The sequence below is a fragment of the Numida meleagris genome, chromosome 2 (genome assembly GCF_002078875.1).
Source record: "Numida meleagris isolate 19003 breed g44 Domestic line chromosome 2, NumMel1.0, whole genome shotgun sequence".
Classification (NCBI taxonomy): domain Eukaryota; kingdom Metazoa; phylum Chordata; class Aves; order Galliformes; family Numididae; genus Numida; species Numida meleagris.
In genome coordinates, this window is record NC_034410.1 from 86,433,353 (window position 1) to 86,456,005 (window position 22,653).

The following is a 22,653-nucleotide window of genomic DNA, read 5'->3' on the forward strand; positions in this document are numbered from 1 at the left end:
AATCTAATCTCATGGATGCTTTTCAGGAAATACATCTTAGAGAGGATACCTTTAAAAGACTTTATCTAGTCTGAACTTTCTAAACTACATTTGATAGGGGAGGGGGATGCACTCCTAAGTGAGAGAAGAGCCAGGAAACAATATTACTCTAAGAAGCAGCAGGGAAAAACCTCGGATTTGTCCCAAAGGAATTAGAGCTTCTTTAAGAAGTTAACACTGTCTAGCCCAGCTAAATGGCCCATGCTTAAAGGGACCTTAAAAACAGGCAGGAAACTGACTTTTAATGTGATCTGACAGTGATAGAAGGGGAAAATGGTCTTAAACTGAAAGAGGATAGGTTTAGATTAGATATTAGGAGGAAATTGTTTACTCAGAGGGCGGTGAGGCACTGGCACAGGCTGCCCAGAGAAGCTGTGGTGCCCCATCACTGGAGGCACTCAAGGCCAGGTTGGATGGAGCCCGGGGCAGCCCTGCCCACAGCTGGGGGTGGGGCTGGGGCTGGGTGGGCTTTGAGGTCTCTTCTGACCCAAGCCATCCTGTGATTTTTATGTCATAAACACATGTCGTTTCAAAAATGATGTAGAAACTATTTGAGCAGTATGATTTACCAATCCAAAACATTCTGTGATTCTATGATTAAAATAGAGGGGAAAAAAATGTTGATAAAGTAGAAGGAATGAAATAATGAAGTAAAGGCTTATAAAAGATATATAAATGAGTTGTAGGAAAGAAATTTGGTAGGTAAAATTACAGGGGTAAGGGAAGATATAAAGAGCAATAATGAAGAGAGATTTCATAAAATTTGTATGAAAATAAACAATGATTTAGGTCATCAAACTTTTTTAAACACAAGTGGACCATCCAAACACAAAAAGGGCAGAATATTTTTTCAGGAGAAGCAAGATGTTCTTATATTCTCTGTTTACAGTAAGATTAAGGTTTTTTCCTGATGGAGGAATTGCTAAAAAGCTATAACTCTGTCTCATCTCCCAGAAGTTTCTTGTACCTATTTGTATAGTTCTTGTCCATTAATGTTTGTTTCATCCTAACATACAGTAGAGGAGTTCTGGCAGGTTCTTTTCGAAGGAGAAGGTTTGTTCCACCACTGGAAAACATATAATGAGATACTTCTTTCAAATACATGTGTGTGTGCTTGACATTAATTCCAGCCAGAACTGTAGAAAGTATAAGACTGGTCAGTAAAGAGCTGAATATTGGTAAGAATTAATAAAATCTTGGTGTGAAATAGGGAAAAACAGACTTGTCAAACATGGCACGGTTACAGTTTGTGCTGACAAAGTTGGGCCAAGTCTTTTGTCCTGACAATGTCTTATACCCTCACTTTAAAATAAAAACACTTCACAGTCAAAGCAACACACATCAAAATAATGGGAGCTATATCTCAGCATACCTAGCAGTTCCTGCTTTATATCTATTTAATAACAAACAGGAGTTTGTTGTTTTTTTCTTTAGAATATGATTTATTTTCCCAGTTCTGGGAATTAATTCATGAGCAGAAGTTGTCACCAATGAGTGGAAAACCAAACTGTTACTGGTAAAAGTTTCAAATGAATTGAGTCTTCTGTGTGTGTGAGTAACTGATGCCAGACCAGTGATAGAGCATAAAATCAGTTGTACAATCCTGGGTTTGTTTATGTTTAAAAATACAGAAATGTGAGGTCAAAGATCAAGGAGCCAGGGGTCCTAGCTGCATATATGTAATGAAGAGAGTTATAAAGGGAATTGTAAGATATTTGGAGAAAAATAAAATATTTTTACATTTATTATTATTATAAATTATTTCTACATATTTTACATTTTTAGTTTATTAAAGGGATGCTTAAGAAATGATCTAATGGTAGTCTGTGGCAGGACTGTGCTGGAGATTGTTCCACATGTAGAACTGGCTGTATGCAGGCAGATAAGGAACTCCTTCTTTCCAGAACACCAGCTGCTCCCTCCTTGGGCTGTCCTTAATTTGCAGCAGGCTCTGGATTGGTAGGAAACTCCTAAATTACAAAATGTAAGAAAATTGTTTCAGCACATTGTTTTGTTGGGACTGAGAAGAATATGCCACAGGCAGCATAAGCACATAATATGCATGTAACATCAAACAGTAACTTTCCACCCACTGAGAGATACAAACAGAGTTGCAAGCAATTCCTGAAATTAGGAGGCATCCTCTGAGATCTCTGTCTTCATGACTGAAGTGCTATAGTGAAGACGTTGGCTCCTTACAATGATGTAATTTGTTGAATACACAGGATAGTTACATTCATGCAGTGGCATCAAAAGTTTGGCTTTAGGATGTGTCTGTTTTCCTAATCTGCTTCTGGTAACGAGCAAAAAAACCCTTAAAAATGTTGTAAGAACAGCAACCCAAAGCAGACGTTATGTGTAATAGAATGTCTAGTTGGTGTTGTCGGGAAAATCTGCAGAAACTTAATCTGTTGTTTAATTAATAATCTGTTGTTTAATTAATAGATCTTTCTGGCTGTAATCTGTCATCTCAGCCTAGCGCAGAGGAGGGGAAAAAAAACAGAAATACTTTCTAGAAGGAGAGAAAAACAGTGCAGCTTCATGAGAGCACACTGAATTTTCATCTCTTGTATCAGGAGATGAATTGTTTGTAAGTTTATGATCACCTATACCTGAATAAACATGGGCATGACTTCAATATTGACAAATATCCACAGACAAGACCTTTCATGGTGATTGTTTCTAATTTAGGGAAAAAAATAATGAAATTCATATACCACAGTGAATTTTCAAGGTTTAATCCTAGGAAATCCATTCTCTATTAGTAAAAGCTGAGCAGATGCATCACAGCTCAGATTCTATTAGGGTAGGGGGTCAGAGTTTCCTTATTATATGGGCAATGTTTTCTTTACTTATTATTCCAATTATTTGTTTGAAGATGGGGTGTGTTTTAGTAAGATCTGTCCACGAACTGTTGAAAATGTTTGGGATGGGAAAGGACGGTTGTCACAGATCTCAAAAACAAAAGTTGTAGAGAGAGTAGGGGGCTACACTCTAAAGGAATGTGAAGGAGCAGAAATGCATCAGTTCGTTTTTTTTTGTTGTTGTTTTGCTTTATTGCTTTTTAGTGGGTTTTTCTGAGGGGATGTGAAGGTGGAGTAGGCTGGCTGCGTTCCCCACCAGCAGCTGCGGGGCCACAGCCTGGGGGTGATGTGTGGTGTCCTAGTGGCTGTGAGCCCACGCTGGTTGTGCGAGGGACAGAAGTAGAAAAATCACGCAGATGGCTTTTATCTACAGCAGTGAAAAACATCTGAAGTTTGTCCACTGTTTCCATGGTGACCATGCCAGCATATAGTCTCCATGGGTAACAGGCAGGAGGAGGAGAATGCTCAGTCTTGAAGTACACAAGCCTGCATATTCTTATAAGAAGTTATTTTGCTTTAATAGCAAAGAGATAAGCATGTTTTGGAGAACAGCATCTGTGCTTAGAATCATAGAATCATTTAGGTTGGAAAAGACCACAAAGATCACCTAGTCCCACCACCAATCCATCCCCATCATGCCCACTACCCACGTGCCACATCCACACAGTTCTTGAACACTTCCATAGACAGTGACTCCACCACCTCCCTGGGCAGCCTGTGCCAGTGCCATACCTTGTACAGTCCAACAATCGCAGAGGCCCTATTGATTGGACTGTCAGGTATTCAGCCAGCCACCTATGAGAAGTGACCACTTTGCATCAGGTGAAGTTATTCAGAGTCTTGTGGCACCTGGATAAAAGGCTCATCTGCACATTGCATCCTTTCTGGTTTTGGGTGTAGTCCATGCATATTCTGAAACTAGGTGACCATGAACTACCTGCATATGGATTGTCTGTCTATAATGAAGTGTACTCAAAAGATACCCATACCTTTCTTTTGCTGATAAATAATTCTGCAGTAATGTTTGATTTCGGTTTGTTTTTTTGTTAGAGGAATTCCTCCTACTAAGGATCTGCATGCATCCCTACTCAAAGGGAAAAGGTGCAGCTAGGTGAAAAGCTGGGGTGCCTGGGGAGGACCAGAAATGCCTGGTAAGCAAGGAGCTTTGCCCACAGGGGTGGACCAGCACAGACCAAACTCTGGGGTTTTCACCTTTGGACCCCAAATGTGCTCTAGTTAAATCATCATGTGCCCCTTATCCCTCAGTTTCTCATCAGAGTCCCATTTTTTTGTTCCTGCCTTGTAGTTAGATGCAGGAGTTGGGGTGAGGGGATTGACCATCAGATTCTGGATGATCGTACCTTCTTCCATTGTGTTCTCAGATTTTTTTTCTTTCTTTTTAACTTCAGTTCTGCCTCTGCCCTTAGCCTCCCCTTGCAGGTACCAGCTCAGGTGGTCTAACTCCTGGGTATGGGACATGTCTGCTCAGCTGAGAGCTCACAAGGGTACTCCGTGAATGTTTTCACAGAGTTGTAGGGGTTGGAAGGGGAATCTGGCGATCATCTGTCCAACCTCACCTGCTAAAGCCTGGTCCCATCTACTTGACTCATGCCCTTTAGATATTTATAAGCACTGATAAGATCTCCCCTCAACCTCCTCTCCTCCAGGCTGAACAGTACCTGATCTCTCTCAGCCATTCCTTGTAAGGGAGATGCTCCAGGCCCTTCATCATCTCTGGCCCTCCACTGGACTCTCTGCAGTAGTTCCCTGTCTTTCTTTGCTTGGCAGGGGGGTTGGACTAGATGATCTCTAGAGGTCCCTTCCAGCCCCTACATCTCTGTGATTCTTGAACTGGGGCACTCAGTTTTCTTTTACATAAACTTGTATTATACATACATAAATATACAGTGTATAATTATCATCTGTATCTGCAAAACACATGCTGTATGTAACAGATTCTGTACAAAAATTTTGGTAAACTTCTGTCTGTTCTGGGAAATTCTCCATTTGCACTTCCTACAAACCTACAGTATACAGAGGTGGCCATGAGAATCCAGGGACCCAGCAACTCAAATTAGAGTAGTATGGGCCCTATAGATACATTTGACTGTGGCTGAAACACTTTGACCTTGAGTTAGGCTGAAAATTTTTATGGGGAAAGAGGAAGCCTGTGAGTATTCATACAAATAAGGAATTTATAGTCAGTATAATTGAAATCTTAAGAGTCAAATTATTATTAGTTATGGGGAAAAAAACCCCATGCTCTTAAAATTGTTACATGCACATCTTCATTTCTGCCCCTTTCCTTGATTACAGTTTGCCTGTCCACTGCTCCTCTGGATCACAAGCTGGATCCTGAGGTTGGTAGTTTTACACCGGTGTTGGCTGTAGGGCACAGGGTAATACAGTGAGTTGTTGGCATCCATACCTTTTGCTGGGAGGAACGTGATGTTCATCTTGATGGATTAGTCTTCCTTGCTATAGAATCCATTTAGGGTCATTTTTATGTTTGCTGACATACATTTTTACCTTTCCCTTTGTTCATTGCTCTGCAGTTGCAGGTTATGTCCTATATGCAATAACCTCTGCATGTTAGATACTGGGTTATTTTATTTTTATTTTTGCCTTTGTTACCTCTAGCATACCAGTTTAGGTTACATTTAACACCCCTAACTCCACACATGCTTTTTTATTTTATTTTTGAATGACCTGCCTGTGGCCACAGGGTGGGGTGTGATGCTATATGCTTGCACGTCTTATGCTAAATCCTACCGTCTCCTCTCTGCAATAAGACTGAAAGAGTATACAGCTCCCCCTTCCAGGCCTGGAAGAGGGGAAATTTAGGGCTTTTTGTTTTCACTGCAAGGTTTTTCACCTTGGAAAAAAATGTTCAAAGCCCCTTACAAATCTGTAGGGCAGAAAGAAAAGAAAAGGTGTGCAAGGAAATCACTTTCAGAAATGGGAGAGGAAATGCTGCTGGAGTGTTTCTTTTGGGTCTACATTTGGATGCAGTGCACTTCTTGGCAAATGAATGAAATTGCTATATTTATGCAGGATCCCAACATCCAGTGCCATGTAATTGCAAATGAAAGCACTGAAGTAACCCAAAGGTACACATGCTGATTCTTCTTCAGATCCCTACTCACCAAAATAATTGCAGTTATTCTTCTGCCTCTCTGTAAATGCGGTAAATGTCTGCATCTGGTTGGTTTGTAGGTGGAGACAGGCTGAGAAGATGGAGGCACTCCTTGCCATAAGTACTACTTAGCAGTGAGGAAAGCAAGGTCTCTGAACTGTTAGTGAGAGTGATGTAAATGATATTTCTATATACCAGTAAAAACTGAAATCTTTGCAAAAAAAAAAAATAAAATAAAATAAAGGATGTTACCTAAGATGTTTTCTTAGTATGTGAATGGATAAATTCACAGACTTAACCTGAGTCACCAAAAAGTCTTGCTGAAAAACGTTCCAAGAGGGTCTCAGCCACTGATTCTTAAAGGACCAGGTGGTTTTGGAACTTTTATTACAGCTCTCTTGACTTTCTTCTGTGTCACAGTCCAGTGTTAAAAGTTATGTATTTTATGTGAATTAATTTCAAGACAGAATGCATATAGAAAGTCTAAATGATGATAGTACACTGCTTTTACTTTTTCCTCCTAGAGGGGATTTTGGTGTTGTAGATTCTTACTTCGCTCTGATTCATGGAAACTTCTCTACCTTCCACCATGATTAACTTTGTTTATGTATTTCTGTTTTAAGAGGTTCCATAGAACAAGTTAAGAGAAGCTGATTACACCTTCCTGAGTTGCAGTAAAGTGTATCTGCTCAGAAGTTGAAAAACTGTGATTCTGCTGATTTATTTTTACAAAGCCAGACAGGCCACTGCAGGATTTTGATGCTAATAAGATAGTTGTAGTACAAATAGTGGAAAAAGCTCAGCTAGTACTCAGGTATCTTCTGTTTCACTGGACCACCCTATTCTACCCCTAGGAACCAATAATTATAGAGAAAAAGAGTAACTACAGCGTAATTTTCATTAAACGTTCAGAATCTGATTAGGAAGAGCGGTTCTGTGCAAAGAATACTTCTAAAAGAAACCCTGATGTCCTGGAAATTGCAGTCCTGTGCTCCTCTTCCTGATCTCTGCATACACATGATAAATATAATTTGAAGCTTTATTACCATCAGAATTTTCCCCTTTCCTGCCTTTAGTGCTACCTCATATTCACTAACACCTTGAGAAGATGCAGCTGTAGCTAATCTGGGGGGCACACGCATGGCCAACCAGCACCAAGTGCTTGCTGGATAGCTGAGCTTGTGGTACTTTCTCACCTGATAAATCCAAGAGCTCTTGCCTGGATCTGGTATTCAGTCATTTGCTTTCATCAAACGTAAAGTACACCTTTGGGACTTCAGAAAGGGGAAGGGTTCTGAATGGGATGATGGACAGGGAGAGAGGATGAGCTACTATAGGTGGGCTAAAAACAGCTGGTACATTTATGAAGCTGCACAAGAAATAAAAAAAGGTGAGAGCAAGATGTAGGGTTTCTCACATCTTTAGAATTCAGGGTCTAGGGATTAAAAATAATTTTTTCTTCATTTTGCTTTTGTCTATTGGTAAGACAAAATCTCCCCACATGTAATTCATTCTGTCCAGGGGACAGTCTGTGCTAACACTTCTGTTAGGGTCTGTTCCTTAGGGCACTGTTCTGACCTCGTCATTTCTGACGTCACTTCGATCAATTCTGAATTTCAGTTATTTCAGTCAATGCAAAACCTGAATTTGTAAACAATAACAGAATCAAGGTGAAGGAGGGTGAACTAAGGCTAAAAGAAAAGTCAACTGCATTGAAATGGTGGTAAATCTTAAGTTCATCATTTAGTAAAGTGAGAGGAATTGTCACAACCAGCAGCTCAGGGCAGCTCTTGAAAAGGAAAACCACTGAAAACAGTCAATGGAGCAGAACTTTGGAAAAAATTACCATGGAATTATGCATTTGTACTATATGGATCCCAAAGAGTTAACAGCAGTGGTATAGATGCAGTTCTAAAAATACACATTTATTAAGAATGTCAGTGGAACTGCATGAGTTTTCACCAGGGCTGACTTCCTTTCATATTTATAAATCTTGCCTGCCTGTGTGGTCTCTAAAGCAATTTGAAATTCCTTATTTGCATATTTATTTCTTAACCTTAATGTAGCAACAGAATGTAGAAGTGTCTCCATTTTATTATGTATCTCGCGCTGGATTTTAAATTAAAGAAAACAAGAAGAAAAGAACCAATTCATTAAAACGTAAGCTATGACAGCTGCTGGGACTTCTTAAAATGATTTCTCCAGTGAGTGGAATTGTTTCTGTGACTTTAACTACAGCTATATTTTGACATTATCACAAAACATTTTAAGGTATTCTTTTCTGTATGCGTAAGAAGCTGATATCAGATGTATACCAGGTAATTCTGCATTGAAAAGAGAATGTAAGTTTGCATCTCCAACAATTGCTGTGTTTGTAATTCATTAATAAATGCTTCTGTGAAGCTGCTTTGTGATAGAGAGCTCATGTATATCATTCCCTAGGACAAAGGGTTAGGGAAAGGCTCCCTGTATTTACGAATCTTCTGAAATCATTCATAAATATCAGCTCACTTTGTAGGAGTGATGTTTACTACATAACTACAGCATGTCTGTTCAGCCAACCAGTCCTCTGTGATTATAACTGATTTTATAAATGGAATGTTTCTAGAAGTAGACTATTGCCAGCACACAAGATAAGAGAAAGGCCCTCCCTCAAGGCACTTGCACAGAGTCCCTAAGAACACATCTCATGGAAACATTTGTATGGCAGCTGTCATCAGTGTATAATTAAATACATACTTATACTGTACCTTTGTAATTGATCTATATGACTTTCAAATGGAAAACATCCACTGAAAGTTCTCAATAGTACTGACACTTGAAAGGAAGGCTGAGAGTACTGAGTGGCTTTCTTGTTTGCAATACGCTCTGCTTATCCTCTCTGGGAGGAAAGGCCGCTGTGTTTAAATCTTTATGCATTTGAATCACACACATCACTTAAGTATGCAAATTGCTTTTTCAGGTAATGGATGCAGCATTCTAATATCTGACGCTGTGAAACTAGATGAATTAGTTTAAAATTTCTCTTTTATACACTATTTTAGTGCTTTAGGTTTATAAAATTATATTCCACTGTTATCTTCTCTGTCTCCAAATCTTCCATTTCATGACCTTTCCTTGTGTTGTGAACATTACTCTACCTAAATGTCTTTGACTTCAGGTTTCAACTTGATATAATTCAGAATTTTAGTCACCGTGTCTGAAAGCTTCACACTGCTCACATATGGGGCCAGGTCTGATCTGATTGAAACGTACTCTGCAATTATTTCAGGATGTACAGAATCTGAAAGGTTCCTCAAAAGGAAAAGTGATTTTCCATCTTCAAGGTCACAAAGTAAATCATTAGCTGTGACCTAAACACATTCAATTCAAAGGCAGGATATTCAGAATGCTCAAAGCAGAATGTAGAAATAAAAATTATCAGGAGTTCACGTTCCTAATTTCATTGAATTCCATCATGTTGTAGGTGGAAAAGAAACAGGACAACTCTCTGCACCTTTTATCTTGGAGTATAAATAAGTCAAGCTCATTTATGCTTTCCCTCAGATAAGCTATCTGTTCCTGTTATTATTTTAGAAGCCTTTCTCTGCAACTGTTGCACTATGAATTAATTATTCCTGAGTATGGTGATTCAATATGCATATAGTATTCCTTGAGTTACCATTTATTCTTGGAAACATTTCAGTAGATAACTTTTAATATTGTATTTAATGTTTTCATATCTAAATATAATTAGTTGCTCAAGTGCTTTTCCCTCTGTTTCCAAGCAGTGTGTTCCAAACTTGGTTCATCTTTCTGTTACCCATTTCAAGACACATGACCAAGCTCTGTTAAATTTTAGTGCTTAATGATTTTAATTCTTAAAGCTGTAATATGCTGGAGAGTATCTGGACTACTGCAACAGGTGAAATAAGGCTGTTCAATTTGTTAAAGAAACGTACATGTTCTTTATGCTACATAGTATGGTAGAAAATCAGTAAGAAATGTATGATCATAAAACCTAATTTATATATCTCAAACAGATAAAGAACTGTAGTACAGATCAGAAAAAAAAAAAGTGTAGTTTGCAAAAAAAGAAATGACTCCCCTGCCTTCTGCAAAAAAAAAAAAAAAAAAAAGCCTATGGTAACCAAATGACAAGAAAAAATAATTTTTTTAAATTTCCAAAATGATTGTGTTGCCTTCTTTCATGGTTCGGCCCCATTCCATGACTAATGGGGCGGAGGGACCCACAGACCCCCACTCCAAGATAGGGGGAAGAGGGGTAGGGAAAACATAGGGAGATGGGCCTAAAAACAAATCAGCAGCAACAAGTTAAAGGGGAATTAATTTACTAAATATGATAGCGGGATGCAAAATTGGAATTGAAGCCCATAAATCAAATAAAATGAGAGAGTGTCCAAAACCAAAGGCCTTACTCTAATGCTGAAGGCGAGGTGGCTAGGGAGCACACACTGCAGAGACGAGCAGAAGAAAGGGGGCTGTCTCGGGACTTGTGAGCAGTTTTATCTTTCCCTCTGAATGGAGAACAGAATTGGAACAGCGAAGTCTTCTGGGATTTGTAGTTCTTTTTCTCTTCTGAGAAAGATATCCCAGAACTATCAACAATTCACGGAACTGGAACATTAACTCTTTAACTCCCAGTGCACTGCATGTTGTGATGATGTGGAATACCGATAACAAAAATCATAAAACCATGACACCTTCATAATTCAAACGGAGTAAAAATTTAAAAAAGGGGTAGGGGAACTTAACCTTAGATATTCAGAGTAACTGTACCAATAAATTCATAGCACAGGTAGCACTGTAGAAATTCACTCAAATTCTTAATTCATGTTAATTGATATTGAATCTCATATTGATGAGATTGCCCCAAGGTATTTAATCACGATACAGTGATATTCAACCTGACAGATTCTGCCCCTGATGTGGCAGCCAGCACCAGTGGCATTTCCTGTAGCTCAGTACTGGGGACAGTTTTGTTTAATATTTTTATCAATGATCTGGATGAGGGGATTGAGCATATCCTCATTACATTCGCAGATGATACCAAGAAACTCCCTAATCTGATTCACCCCTCTGTTTATTATCCCTTACTGATAGTTCAGGCTGGCAGCGATGAAGTCGCTGTCAGAAGCCTGAGGGCTATCAAAAGGTATCAAGGCAGTTAGTGGATGGTGCAGGAGTATAGATGTTTTCCTCTATCCCTTCAGTGGTAGGGAGGAATACTGAGAGGACCAGGAAAACTCATTTGATAACTACATGGCTGAGAGGCTGGTGCCACTGCAGGAATTTTGGCTTTTTTTTTTTTTTTTACTGTGGGGCAGTTTACTTGGCTCCTGGTGGCTTCAGATGGATCCACTTGGGTTAAAGGAGGAAAAGGATTCTGGCCCAGGACCTGACTGGACTCATTGACAGGGCTTTAAACTAGGTTTGAAGGTGGAAGGGGCTGATAGAGAGCCTGCCTACAGCTAGGTGAGGAATGGCATAGCTAAGTTGGAGGGACAAGGTGCTAGCAGGGGCCCTCAACCTGCTGCATCTTATGATGATAAAGACAACAGGGAGACTAAGGGTAAATACCTCAAAGAAATTAAGGAGTTGTCCCTCAGGAAGTTAACAAGACTAACTGAAGTGCCTCTGCACCAACACACGCAGCCTGGGAAACAAGCAGGAGGAGCTGGAAGCCACTGTGCTACTGGAAAACTACAATGGGCTATGGTGACCGTGCAATGGTGGAGCTCATGCTGTTGAGGGATATCAGTCAGGCAAGGAGTAAAATTGGGGAGCTTAATTTTAGGAAAGCCAAATTCCAGCTCTTCGGGGAGTTAGTCAACAAAAATCCACTGGGAATCTGTCTGGAGAACAAGGGAGCAGAGCAGACATATCTTCAAGGAAGTTTTCCTTAGGGACCAAGAGCTCTCCATCCCCAGGTGTAGCAAGTCAGGAAAGGAAGGAAAGAGAACAGCATGGCTGAACCAGGAGCTGCTGATCAAACTGAAGAGTAAGAAGAAAATGCACAGGAAGTGGAAGCAGGGGCACGTAACGTGAGAGGAGTATAGGAATGCTAGTAGGCTGTACAGGGATGGTGTCAAGAAGGCCAAGGCCCAAATGGAACTGCACTTGACAAAGGGCATAAAGAAGGATAAACAGGAGGTATAAACAGGAGGGAGAATGATTGTTTATGAGGATGGATAGTGATAGGACAAGGGGGAATGGTTTTAAACTGAGACAGGGGAGATTTAGGTTAGATATTAGGAGGAAGTTTTTCACTCAGAGGGTGGTGACGCACTGGAACAGGTTGTCCAAGGAAGTTGTAGATGCCCTGTCCCTGGAGGCATTCAAGGCAAGGCTGGATGTGGCTCTGGGCAGCCTGGTCTAGTGGTTGGCAACCCTGCACTCAGCAGGGGGGTTGAAACTCAATGATCTTTGAGGTCCTTTTCAACCCAGGCCATTCTATGATAAGAAAGGTTTCTGTAAGCAAAGATCAGGTTTTCAGCTGCCAGAAGATCCTGCACGTCCATAAGTCTATGGGTCCCATCCCAGAGTCCTGAGGCAACTGGCTAACATAGACACCAAGCCACTTTCAATGATACTTGAAAAGTCATGGTGGTCAGGTGAATCCCTGGTGACTGGAAAGAAGGTATTGTCACATCCTTTTTTGAGAAGGGATCTAGCTTTAGGTGTCCTTGTTCATTGCAGGGGAGTTGGACTAGATGACCTTTAAGGGTCCCTTCTCCAACTCAAACAATTCTATGATTCTGTGAAGTTAGGTGGGACTTCTGATCTGCTTAAGGCCAGGAAGGTCCAGCAGAAGGATCTGGATATGCTAGATCAGTGACCAAGTCCAGTTGCACGACTTGTTCAGTAACAAGGCTAAATGCCGAAGTCATAAACAACCCCAATCAGTGGTGTAGGCCTCAGGGAGAGTGGCTGGAAAGCTGCCTGACAGAAATGGACCTGGTGGTGCTGATTAACAACCAACTGAAAATGAGCCAGCATTATGCCCGGGTGGCCAAGAAGGCTAACGTTATCCTGGCCTGTTTCAGAAATAGTGTGGCCAGCAGGATTAGGGAAGTGATTTTCCCCTTCTGTGCAGCTCTGTGAGACTGCACCTCGAGTACTGTGTTCAGTTTGGGCCCTTTGCTGCAAGAAGGATATTGAGCAGTGAAGCTGTTGAAGGGATTAGAAAATAAGTTATAGAGAGTGGCTAAGAGAACTGGAGAAAAGGAGGCTGAGGGGAGGCCCCATTGCACTCTACAACTACCTGAAAGGAGACTGCAGCAAGGCGGATGTCAGTCTCTTTTCTCAAGTGACTGAAATCAAGGGTGTCTCTGGTTGTGCCTGGGTATGTTTAGAATTGATAGAAGGAAGAATTTGTCCACAGAGAGAGTGGTCAAGCATTGGAATAGGCTGCTTGGGGAAGTGGTGGATTCCCCAGCCTTGGAGATATTTAATAGACATGGATGGAGACAGAAAGAAAGAGAGGCTGGGTGTGGTATGTGTGGAACCAAAGACATGCACACAAAAAATGCTGAGTGTAGGGATGAGGAAAGGAGTGTGACATAGAAATGTAAGATCCACGCGCCTAAAAATTATTACTTGTTTTTGTTTCTGATACTTTAGAAGTATTCAGAGATTGTGGCATATATTTTCATAACATGGAGTCTGCTGAAGGCAAGGGTCCTCTCATGTATCCCTATCTGGAGATGTAAAGGCAACAAAAATCTATAATGCCTTCTGAAGATTTGAAATTGAGACTTAAACAAAAACCAGGAATAAAAAGAAATTACAAAGGGTTTTTCCTGTTGTGAATGCGTAGTCTTACATATAACAGTGTCAGTAATTGACTTTGGTCTTTTTTCATCTGCAGTGCATCTAGTTGTTATAAATGACACTTGTAAGGAAGGCTGCATCAGATCTCAAACATACTGCTGTAACAGAATGACTCTTAATAATGTTCCAGCATGAGGAAGAAGGTTGTAATTAATAAACCAAAATGTGAACTAATAGGTGTTAATTATCTTGTCCCTTTGTGCATTTGTCAGTTTTTAACTGGACACTAGTTTTAATGTAGAAAAAATCTTTATCCTTTTTCCATTTTGTTACCATTGGCATGGCTGCTGTCTTTTGTTATAGCATAACCTCAGAATTGTTTTCTGTGAGCAAACTAAAGATCATTTTTTTGCTTTTGTAAATCAAGATGTCTTAATCCAAATGAGTAATTACGTGTTCTTAATCTTATTACGAAGATGGAGGGGGATAAAATAAAATTACATCATCAACCATAATAAAGCTGTTTAATTGTGTTATCTCCTATAGTAACACAGTACAAGATGAAAAAACAAGGTGCAAATTAATAAAATGAACTTAAAAAAAATTAATAATTACAGTTGTTAAGTGAAAAGTATTCTTTTGGTGGCAAGGCACAAAAATGGGAGAAAACCTCCTCTCTTTCTGAAGAAACTGTGATTCAGCTTCAAGAAACTTTTTTTCTGGTAACTAGATATCACTCAGTCTGTTGTTTCATTACCTAGTCTATTCTTATTTTTCATGGTAGGAATATTAATCTGGAGTTACGGGAAAGATGTTTGGTGTTGTTAGATGCCATTATAAGTTTATACTCAAATCTTTTAGAGTGTAAACTTCATGGTAAAACTAAAAGTAATCTTCTGCCCCAGTACTTCCAAAACAAAACTGAAGTATCCTTCAGTCTATATATAAAAGGAAATTCAATAGTCTGTTAAGTAGAGGTTTTTTTTATGTGGAAAAAATTGTATTGATATGTATTTCTAAGCTCATGATCACTTTTGTTGTACTGAAAGTACAGTAATGGAGCAGTGTGAACTTGGGAGAAATAAAAATTAGAAGTAGCAGGCATGACTCAAAGACGAGCACTTTTTTCAGCTAAACAGTACTGTGTAAACTCTAGACTGAGGATAGCCTCAAGCAATGTGCTGGTTACACGTAGCAAATATTTGACATCCAGCTTCCTTGCCAGCCAGGTTTCCTGTCTGACCTCCAACAAAACTATAGCAAAGCCAGTTTTGAGCCTGCTGTTATGTAAAACACTCAACTATGATCTTACATTCTTTAATACAATTTGGGCTTAAACAATAAACTATAAGCTTTGACAGTGAAACGTGGTGTCTTATAGCACAGTTTCATGAGACTTGAAAACTGAATCATGTCAAAAGTTATTAACCTTCTGTTCTTTGTTGTTCTACACTATTAATAGATGTAAGCATTGCTATAAACTCAAGGAGTTACAACAAATTTTTAAATCAAGCAAGATAAACAAAAGAGATTTTTCTTCATATCTTACTCTATTTTCCTTACCTTTGCAGTGGTGTACCTCTACCTGTCTTTGAGGAGCTGAGCTTCACATTGTTATTTATAAATAAAAATAATTTGTTTAGGTAAATGTGGATGATGGCAATGTAGTTAAGATTCACATAAAGATATCAATTGCAGTGCCAAAGTAGCTTTTATTAGAAAAAGAGCTATCACTTGTTTGAAGAGCCTAGAACTTTCATTCAGGGGTGTATTCAAGTGGTTGCCTTCAGGTCAGCTGAACGGGCACGCAGAGGTAAGCACATCTATTTGCTGCTTAAGTATTTCTCAACAGAACTCTGAGAACTGCTATAGAAAGAACTCTGTGCTGTTAGCAGTGAGGCAGGCACACAATCTTAGTCATAACGTTGTTTCAGTCCTTAATTTTAAGGATGATGGAGCTGATGTGTAGGCCTGTTCAAAAGATTAATGTATAATTACTCTGGGGCATATTAATCTGTATATTTTGCAAAGTGCTGACTATCAACTTCAGCATACTGTAATATTGTATCCTCATTTCGTACAGAATCTACTGTAAGCTAAAGGACTTAATGCAATGGATTTGTAAGATTAAATTTTACTGTTTAGATTATGTTAATGTTAATGGTTAATTTAATGTTAATACCATGGTGCGTATATATATGTATTTAGATATTTCGATGGCAGTAAAGGGCTAGGTTTTATTTGAAGAAATTTCTCACATGGAAAGAGTTCAGGTAGACATACTCTTAAAAACTCAATTCATGAATAAGACTAAAATGACCATTTTTTTTTATTGTGGAAGGTTTGGGAAGGGCAATTCTTTGCTTCTCTTTTTTATTAGCACCAGTCAGTGTGGTGTGCTGTCCTACTTGAAGTAGGTATTTTTCTAACTAGATCAAGAGAAGGAAGCAATATAAAATTTATATTTAACTACAGTATTTGAGATGCATTTCATGAGCAGTTATGTTCTACCTACAGAATAGACTGAGAAATATTAACATCAAGGAAGATAACAGCATGGAATTAGTGCCATTTATGAAGCATGATCTTTCACTGAATTACAGGACGTTAGAATGAATAAAAGTGTAGACCAACGTATTGGTGTGAGCTTACTTTGCTGGGATATAAGAGAACTGATATTCGTTGAAGTTCAGTCCCTATAGGCTTGATTCCAGCAAATTATTTTTGTATTGATGCTTTGCTTACATGCTTTGTGTAAGCAACAGCACCTGTGTTATGGAATATATGCTACACCTGGGCTTTGTATGGAATAGTGCTGTGATTTTGATTTGCAGCTTTTCTTCAGCCGATGGAAACTAAGCAGCAAGGAAATACGTAAGAAAAGCAAGAAGAATGCCTCTACTGAAATGTCTGATCCAAACAAAATAATCTAATACTCTGCTAAAGCATAAATAAGCCTTTTCTGTGGTGGCCCCATGGGTGCTATGTGATAGCACATGAAAAACCAAGTGATTGCTTGTTTCTCTATGGGAGGAAAATTGACTTATACAGTGATAGAAGGGAGAGACAGAGTGCTCTTGAAGAAATTATTTGTTAAGATGTCATCCATGTTTAGTATTAAGCTAAAGGAGTATAAAAACAAATGTAATTTGTTGTTGGGAAAGGATCAGGAGAAAACATGCTTTCACTATAGTCTGAGTAAGTTTGAAATCACCAATTTGGAGCTACTCACGGAAATAGCGATATTTTTCTGTTACTGATATTTGTTGAATGTAATTTGATATATATGGAAATCATAGTGAAATCTCTGGAGACGTTTAAATGTTGTACAGAAGGAAAAGTAATTAGAATATGTAAGAAATTTTGAATGTCAAGATATATGAGTAAATGTAACCTCACCATTTGTAGAGTTTGCAGTTATTTGTCTATTTATATTTTAAATTAATATTGTGTATTATGGCCATAGATAGAATGTACCTGCTGTAAAATCAAGCTGAAATATTGCCAGTCTTATACAGTACTGAGGAAGAGATCTACTTCTTAACAAATATTAATATTCCTAGCATACAAGGCTGGAATACACAGAAAGGTGCATATCAAATGCATACAATTCTAAAAACATTTTATTCTGTTTTAATGTACAGTTCAGATGTATTCCTCCCCAAATAAAGCATGTCCATCAGCAACAGAAACATTAAGGGGAGCAAGTATGGACACAGCCTCTATCAGCTGTTGTCTTCCTTCTTCCAAATTACTTGGTTTATATTGTAAGGGTTAACTTCAGGCAATCATGAGATGTACCTCAGAGTTTGCTGGGAAAATAATTTTGAACTTTGAATAGCCCAATTTATTTCAGTGCCATTCAGATAGCAGTGCTGGTGAACGCCCCTTAAACGTTCTCATCGCTCAGTGTGTGTGCAAGTTTTCTGGATGCTGCAGTTGCCAGTGCAGTGAAGGGCTGTGGACATCAGAGAGTCAGGAGAATATTTGGGGTTGTACAGAATTAAATTTTTGACTTATTCTACAAGCTGAACCTGGAGAGGATGATTACTCCAGAGGCTCTTTGGTTTACAAGCACAATATCTAAATAAGCACAAATCTACTAAGGTAGTTAAAGCCATATACACGTTTAATTTTGTTAGTCAGTATTGCAATTTCTAATTCAGCTCAATATGTGGGCACCAGTGTGAGAATCTCAGTGGTTGGTCTAACTATATTTCAGCACGCTTGCAGGATGTTTTGCACCTTTTTCTATACTGCAGCTCCTTCTTGTTGCTAGGAAAACACTGTAGATCTGTCCAAGTTCCAAGCTCCGCAGCAGTTTCTCAAGGTGATGACTACCTCCTTCTTTGTCTCATACGCCCATGATCTCTCTTCTAACGCAAAATATCATAGGACTGTCTACTGCCTGGACTTTGAGTCTAGAAATAAGTTTTTTCCTAGATCATTTCCCACTGTTTATTCCCACTAACTGTTCCTTTAAGAGGAACTGTTCCTTTAAGAGGAACAGTTAGTTCCTCTAAATCTAAAGGTTCCTCTAAATATGGTACCAGGTTCTCTATGATTAAAATAGCTCATCATTAAATGATAACTCCAAGGTATCATGCTATCTAAGTTCCTATTTCTTGTTCCTCTATTTTTTATATAATAAACCTGGCGCTTTTCAGGATTCCAGTCTTGTACAGTTCTCAGTTTCAGACATAGTGTGGAGATAAATCCCAGATTCAGGGAGGGGAAGAATTCATGGTGTATTGGCTTAATTCCTTTTTTGTGACAGATGTGTGAATCAGAATAGAAATTGGACTGCTAGGCTAAGTAGTGTGGAGGTGTATTTCGGATTGAGCACAAGAGATGTGGTCAAAGAGCCTTGTTAAAAGCCTTTTATTTTATGGCACGTTAAAGAATTTCGTGGATGTTACTGTTGCACATTTAGAAATCCATTTATGCTTCTGGTATACATTCTTGGGAGGTGGTGGGGTAGTGCACCAAACTTAGTTTGGATCAATAGTTTGTAGATACAGCATTAAAAAATATTTTAATGTGGTTGGGAATTTGTTTTTGTGTGGCTTTTTTTTTTAATAATGTGAAATTGTTCTCTGAGTGGCTGGCTTAGGTTTTTAACTTACAATTTCCTTTCACTGCTGTCTGATCAAGGCAAACATGATAAATTCTGTTAGGACACTTCAACAGCCGAACAATTTTCATCAGAATGGAGAAACAGTGCCCTGGTGTCGAAGGGCTGCTCCTCTGCCAAGTGAAAATATCCATTTATAGAAAACGATGCTATTAGGGCTCTTTCTAAATAATAAAAAAAAAATACAAAAAAAGCCCAAAACATTATTGGAAAGCTTCAGGCATTGTTATTTTTCCAGTGATGTGCCAGCAAAAAGACTTTAAAAATGGAGGATGGTAGCACGGCATAGCTGTTCGCTATGGAATGGTGTAAGCAAATAGAGCTTCACGTGCTCACAAGCCCTGTTAGAAATGATTGAATCACTGTGGATGCCAAGGCTGGGCACCTAATAGCGGGTTTAATTATTTTGCCTGATTTTACAACTAGTTGACATTAAACATTATTTACCAGGCACAGAGATACTTTTTAAGTGTATCAGCAGTGTTTAACACCTTCACTTGCTTAAAAGACAATAATGTCTTCATGATATGGCTTCATGATATTGCTTCCAAGGGAAGTTACGGTTTTATTGACACAAAAATCATAGCTGCTGAGGGCTAATTTTAACTCTGGCACATGGAGGTGCACTTGCCAGCAATTACAGTGGGCTTGCATCTGCTTTTTTCAGATTGGAAGTTACCAAATTACCCTTGTTCCCTGTAATGTTCATCTTGTTTCATTCCTTCTGTGTTGTAATGAGACAGATTGCTTTCTTTAAATCATTAATTCAGGATGAAACTTCAACTGAACTCTAAAGTCTTTGGAAATTTGGGCAGATGAATAAATGTATGAAAGCTCTAAAGGCAGAATTGCTTGACTGCCAAGTCATTTCGTTGAGATTAAAAGATGCTGTCATTTAATTGAAATAAATTATTGCTTAAAACTCACCAACCAAAGACTCAATAAAATGACTTTCTAGGATTAGCAATCTTTTGAAGATGACAATACAACCCAGAATAAAATCCATATTTATTTTATATGTTAAATTAAATGAAACTGTTGAAGAGTTTTTGCACTTTGCCCACACTTCATTTTGCTTCCATGGCCTACTTTTGAACTTATTGAAATTAATGTAGATAGAAACTATGAAGATAGGCAAATTATTGTAGCAAACAACTGCTGTAAGGAAGAAGATCAGGCGAGTACATGCAATATCAAAAGAATTCTTCATGAAACTGCCTTTAAAAAGAACTACTGAAAACCGTAACATAAAAATCACTCCACAAGGCAGTTTTTAGAAATGCTGCCAGAAAGAAAAATTCATAAAACTGTTGGTCATTTTAATGGCTACCACTGACTCCGTGTTTGATCTGTATGCAGCCACAGGTCTGGCTGAAGCAACATATTTAATCACTGGTCAAACTAAATGGAAGGGCAATCAAATCACCTTATTCAGTGATACCTACAAGTGACGGGATGCTAGCTGGATGCCTAGTAAAGCCAGAGGATTGTGTTTGGAAAGGGAACATTTATTTTTAAACTGATTGCAATTGTAGGATCATAAGCTGAAGGCATAAATTGAAAGGCTGTACACGTGTGTAAGCACTCAAACAAAAAAATCAGCAAGTGTACAAGAGAAGAGGTGTGAGTGTGCCCTGAGTAGATGCAAAGGCATGCCCTTTGTTATAAAGCTCGCTGGGGAGGCACCTTTGCAATTATCATCAAGAGCACACTTGTGGCATGGCCAGCCTGAGCTCCCAGCTTGCTGCTGCATAACGGGAAATTCTTCTGTCTCTGCTTTTTCCTCCCCATGGTGCTTCAGTAGCATGAACCTCCCCTCCCAGTTCTTCTTCCCTGATTTCAGGGTAAACTGATTGATCTCTGTGATCGGTGGGGGGAAAAATTGCCTCTTTTCTGCTGTTTTATAGTTGCAGCCTACTCGCCGTGTGGGAGCCAGATGTACAGGGAGGGTGGCAGGAGCAGAAAGCCAGGCCCTCTTGCTCCATCAGCAGCAAGCTGTTAGCTCAGATACAGCCATTTTGATAAGCTGTGCCCTCAGCTGCATCAAGGGCATGGGTGGAGGGAGAACAGGAGGGTTCTTGTAACACCTTAGCTTTTACACTTGTTCTGCTTGCTGTAATGTCGTATTTTTCAGTACGTGCCAAGACTTTTAAGTAACGGCTCAAAAAAGCATCAAAGCATCTATGGGTTGACTTTCACCCTAAAAAAGCATGTTTCTCCTTGCTGCTGAGGATGAGAGTTTAGACTGCCCTCAGAGGAAATCTCAGTGACCTGACAAACTGCTTTTACTTTGCCCTTTTAAGGATAGGCTCACAGTGGCTTTGTAAAAGGTCTTGTGCTTGTGAGAGGAATGTAACTAGACATAAGACACTGAAGGGACAGAAGGAGACATGGGAGAGCAGGAGCTCCACATGCCACTTCCCAAGTGTTCAGGATTTAACCAAAAGCAGCAAAAGTGACAGTATCACATTTCCAGTGGTGATGCTATCTGATTCTTGCCTAGTCTGGTCAGGCTCTTGCAGCTTCCACAAGTACAGAGATGGCGGGGGATAGCTCTGAATATGAAATTCAAGCTTTTGAGTCTCTCAGGTTCCTAGGACTACTCATTCTGCCCCCCTACTATCTTTCTTAAAGATGACTAAATGGAATGATCGCTGGTGGTAGTTCACTCCATTCATGACTGTTCATCACTTAAGACTTCGCATATTGGTTTTTGTGTCATTTCCCCTTGCATTCTCCCTTTTGTCTTACCTGAAAAGATTTTGGCGTGGTTTTTGAATAGAAGCAGTAGATTTATTTGCTTAGATGCATCTAATCTTCCCAGCAGTTGTTGACTGTTCATAAACAATGTTCTATAATAGGCTAAAATGGATTTTTGTTACCTTGAACAACTTGGAGTGCAGGCTCCTGGTGACAGCATTGTCTTTAGAAAAGAGAAACTTAAAATTCACAGTAGAAATCTATACCTCCCAAATGCAATGGGTAGCTGGTAGAAATAAACTGTTTCCTTGTGGATGTGAACAGGGATTAACTTTGTCAGTGATTAACCTCTACTGTTAACTAAAAATGCTAGGAACTTCAGAAATTCATCTTTTACTCTGGGCCCAGAAGAATGTTTGTTCTAATATTTGCTGATGGCAATATTACGTGTAGAAATGAATCAAGATCCTATACGTAACTTTATGAGACTTGAATACACTGTACTGGCAACCAAAGGTTGGATTTTAGCCAGCTTGCAGTCTATTAATTTGCTTTAAAGTTTTTCACAGATTGTTTTTCCTGGTGGAATCCATTGCTGCAGGGACTGCATAGAGATGCTGAATAGTCTTTTCCTAATCACTAACTTTTAACCAGCAACCTGCAATCTGAGCACAGCTGAGGAAGCAGAGGCTGGATGAAAAGTTGCAGACCAGTGAGAATCTGGGAAAGATGCAAGCGGAATCAGGGCATCTCTTGTGTGGTTCTGTGGTTGTGCCAAAAAATCATCGCTTCTAGAGACTGGACTTGCCACTGCAGGAAGGAACCACTTGCAGTAGAGGAAAAATGAAATGTATGGCCTAATATGAAACTAGGAGTCAATAAAACAATTAGGGATGTAATAATATCTCCTCCTCACTTGCAAAGAAATTCATACATTGCTGGTTGTAGGCTGGGTTGTAACATTGGGGTTACAGAACTCTTCTGCTGCCCAGCTGTAGCCTGGCTGT

General features: G+C 39.2%; 1 protein-coding gene across 1 annotated transcript in view; it reads left to right on the plus strand.

Moving 5' to 3' along the window:
- The window catches only part of GABBR2 (gamma-aminobutyric acid type B receptor subunit 2), a 465,848-nt gene that overhangs the window by 61,533 nt on the left and 381,662 nt on the right, over positions 1-22,653 (plus strand). The window lies entirely within an intron of this gene.